Source organism: Pan troglodytes, chromosome 1 (assembly GCF_028858775.2).
Source record: "Pan troglodytes isolate AG18354 chromosome 1, NHGRI_mPanTro3-v2.0_pri, whole genome shotgun sequence".
In the NCBI taxonomy this organism is placed as follows: Eukaryota; Metazoa; Chordata; class Mammalia; order Primates; family Hominidae; genus Pan; species Pan troglodytes.
Window position 1 is genome coordinate 90674754 of NC_072398.2, and position 4438 is coordinate 90679191.

Below are 4438 nucleotides of genomic sequence, written 5' to 3' on the forward strand. Positions count from 1 at the left end.
GAGTGTGTTGTTTAATTTCCACCTATTTGTAATTTTCTAAATTTCTTCCTGTTATTGATTTCTATATTTATATCATTGTAGCCAGAAAAGATACTTGAGATGATTTTAGTCCTCTTCAATTTGATAAGATTTGTTTTGTGACCTAACATGATCTATTCTGGAGAATGTTCCATGTGCACTTGAGAAAATTTTGTATTAAACTTCTGTTGGGCGAAATGTTCTGTATATGTTTATTAGTCCATTTGACCAATGGTGTTACTGAAGTCTCCTGTTTCCACATTGATTCACTCTCTGAATGGTCTGTCCATTTTTAAAAGTAGGATAGTGAAGTCTCATTATTATATTGCTGTTTATTTCTCCCTACAGTTCTGTTACTACTTGCTTTATATATGTTTAGGTGTTCCCATGTTGAATGCATCTATCTTTACAGTTCTTATATCCTCAAGGTGATGTCATCCCTTTATCATTGTACAGTGACTTTCTTTGTCTCTTATGACAGATTTTGATTGAAAGTCTATTTTGTCTGATGAAGTATAACTTTCCCTGATTTTTTTTGGTTTACATTTGCATAAAATATCTTGCTCTATCCCTTCACTTTTAACATGTGTTCCTAAGGCTAAAAAGAGTCTTTTGTAGGCAGCATATTGTTAGATCTTGGCTTTTTTTTTTTTTTTTTTTTTTAACTCTTCTGTATTTGTTACAACTTTAAGCAGAATGTGACTCGGGCACTACATTTCCATCCACAAGACTGGCTCTGAGTTATTTTTTGAAAAGCTTTGTGATAGGCTCAGGTAGGCTTATAACTTTGCTCCTCCAAACAATACTTTTCTTTGGAAAACAAGAACTCTCTGTGGAGATTTCCTTCCATCAGGTTGCTTCAGTTTAACCTATTTCTAGAGGACTAGTTCATACAGAACTGGCAACTACAGGGGATGAAAAGTTCAAAAGTAGATGCTACAAAATGTAACAAATACTTTTCTTCTAAACATCAAGGTATAGCTCAGGAACACTTGGATAACAAGATTTGGCCTACTAAGGAATATGGATTGATAGCTAAACACTTCAGACCACAAAGTAAACATCATGTTTCATACATCCTACAACACACATTACTTCGATCTGTTAAAATAAGCCAATGTGAAACTAAAAAAAAATTACTAGCTCTGCTTTAGTGCTTAAGGTATCACAGCATCACTTAGAAGTAGAAAGAAATCTTATCTTCCCCTTAAAGTAGTTGTTGTCATGACATACAGACTTTTTAATGTTAACAAAAAATAAAGAAAAATATCCTTGAAAATATATTTCCCTCAGCTGGAGCTTAGTCTGTTTCTTCCATGCATGATGTGTCATTGTCCCCTTCAAGGGGTGACATTTCTTCAGCAGTATCATCAGCAGTAGGGTCATTTTCATCAATACCCACACCAAGTTTGATCATCCTGTAGATCCTGTTAGCATGTGTCTGGGGATCTTCCAGACCAAAGCCGGAAGACAAAAGAGCAGTTTTGTAAAGCAAGATGACCAGATCCTGCACAGACTTGTACTTATCTGCCTCTGCCTTTTGCCTTAAGGTCTCAATAATGGAATGGTCAGGGTTTATCTCCAGGTGTTTCTTTGCTGCCATGTAACCCATTGTTGAGTTGTCTCTTAGGGCTTGAGTTTTCATGATTCTTTCCATGTTTGCTGTCCAGCCATATATGCTCGTGACAATATAGCATGGAGACTTCACCAATCAGTTTGACACAACCACCTTTTCAACTTTTTTCTCCAATATGTCTTTCATGATTTTGCAGATGTTCTCAAACTTTGTTTTTTTCTCTTCCTGTTTCTTTTTTTCTTCTTCATCCTCTGGAAGTTCCAAGCCCTCTTTGGTGACTGACACTAAAGTCTTCCCCTCAAATTCCTTCAGTGTTGGACACAGTACTCATCAATTGGCTTGATCATATAGATCACTTCTAAGCCATGTTTCCGAAGACATTCCACAAATTTAGCTACCTGGTTCTTGGTCTCACCTGTGATGTAATAGATATGTTTCTAGTTTTCCTTCATTCTGGTGCAGTAGTCCTTGAGAGAAACCATCTCATCACCAGAAGCAGATGTGTAGTATCTTAACAGCTCTGAAAACTTCTTCCAATGTTGAGAGTCTTCGTATATTTCAAGCTTTACGCTTTTAGAGAACTGCTCATAGAATTTCTTGTAGTTCTCTTTATCTTCTGCCAGTTTGGTAAAGAGTTCTAAGCATTTTTTGACCAAATTCTTCCTGATAACTTCCAAAATTTTGCTTTGTCACAACATCTCATGGGAAATATTTAGACGGAGATCCTCTGAGTCCACCACCTTTCCAATGACGTTCAGATACGCAGGGATTAGCTCCTCACAGTTAGCCATGATGGAAACTCTGTGTACATACAATTTGATGTTCTTTTTCTCTCTCTTTCCAAACAAGTCAAAAGGAGCATGTTGTGGGACAAATAGAAGGGCTCTGAATTCCAAGTGTCCTTCAACTGAAAAATGCTTCACTGCCAATGATCTTCCCAGTCATTGGTCAAGCTCTTGTAGAATTCTTACTCCTCATTAGTAATATCATCAGGATTTCTGGTCCAGATGGGCTTTGTTTTGTTGAGTTTTTCTTGATCGATGTACTTTTCCTTAATCTTCTTATTCTTTTTGTCACCATCCTTCTTTTCTTCTTCTTCTTCATCAGAACCAACATCTTCAATTTCAGGTTTGTCTTCGGATTCTTTCTCTTCTTTTTCGTTTTCTTCTTCTTTATCTTCCTTTTCTTCAGCTTCATCATCTCTGACTTCTTTATCATGTTCCTTCTCCACAAAAAGAGTAACGGGATATCCAATAAACTGAGAATGTTTCTTCAAAAATGTTTTTATTCTTCATTCCTCCAAGTACTCATTTGGTCTTCCTTCAGGTGTAGGATAACCTTTGTTCCATGACCCATAGGTTCACTCGTCTGTCCTCACTGTGAATGATCCCCCTGCTGAGGACTCCCAGGTGTACTGCTCATCATTGTTATGTTTGCTGATCACAGTTACTTTCTTGGCAACCAAATAAGCAGAATAAAAACCAACCCCGAAATGGCCAATCATAGAGATATCTGCATCAGCCTGCAAAGCTTCCATGAATGCTTTGGTCCCAGACTTGGTGACAGTACCGAGGTTATTGATCAAGTCAGTCTTGGTCATTCCAATTCTAGTGTCCACAATAGTGAGGGTTTGATTTTGTTTGTTTGGTACAAGGTTAATATGCAGCCCTTTCCCAGAGTCTAATTTACTGGAATCCATCAACCTTTCATATCAGATTTTGTCCAGTGCATCTGATGAATTTGAAATTAGTTCTCTCAGAAAGATCTCTTTCTTCGAGTAGAAAGTATTGATGATCAGTGACATCAACTGGGCAATTTCTGCCTGAAAGGTGAATGTCTCAACCTCCTCCTCCTCCATCGATTTGTCTTGGGTCTCGGTTTCCTCAGGCACCTTGGCTAAGGGACCACAAGGGCTCCACAGCACATCAGTACCAGGATGCTGAAGCACCTCGGCTTTTATTTTTTATTTATTTATTTTTCTTAAAATCCATTCAGCCACTCTGTATCTTTTGACTGGAAAATGTAATTCATTTACATTTAAAGTAATTATTGATAGGTAAAGGATTTACTACCGGCATTTTGATTTTTGCTGACTGCTTTGTAGTTCTTTTATTTCTTTTTTCCAATCTTCCTATCTTTCTTTATAATTTGTTGAATTTTGATAGGTGTACACTTTGATTCATGTCTTTGTTTTTTATGTATCAACTAGAGTTGTTTTTCTACTTGGTTATCATGGGGCTTATATAAAACATCTTATAATTATAACATTCTAATTTAAGCTGCTAACAACTGAAATTGCATACAAAAACTCTACACTTTTACTTCACTCTGCCCACATTTTATGTTATTCATGTCACACTTCACATCTTTCTAGATTGTGTATTCATTGCCAAATTAGAATAGATATAGTTATTTTCAATATTTCTGTGTTTTAAGCTTTTATAATAGAATTTAAAATGATTTACACAGTGTCATTACAGTATTAGATTATTCCGGATTTGACTATTTACTTTTACTAGTGGCTTTTTTTAACTATTAACTTCTTAAAAATGTTTCATGTTATCTATTTCTTTATTTTAGAGATGTGATGTCGCTATGTTACACAGGCTGGTCTTACACTCCTGAGGTCAAATGATCCTCCCACCTTGGCTTCCCTAAGTGATGGGATTACAGGCATGAGCCACGGCACCTGGCTTTAACATCTTTTTGTTACAACTTGAAGAACTCTAGTATTTTTTTTTTTTTTTTTTTTTACATTTTACTTTAAGTTCCGGGATACAAGTGCAGAATATGTAGGTTTGTTACATAAGTATATGTGTGCCATGGTGGTTTGCTGCACCTACC

General features: G+C 36.3%; 1 pseudogene; it reads right to left on the reverse strand.

Moving 5' to 3' along the window:
* Positions 1–1318: 1318 nt before the first annotated feature.
* Positions 1319–3479, reverse strand: LOC744362 (heat shock protein HSP 90-alpha-like; annotated as a pseudogene).
* Between the last annotated feature and the right edge of the window lie 959 nt (positions 3480–4438).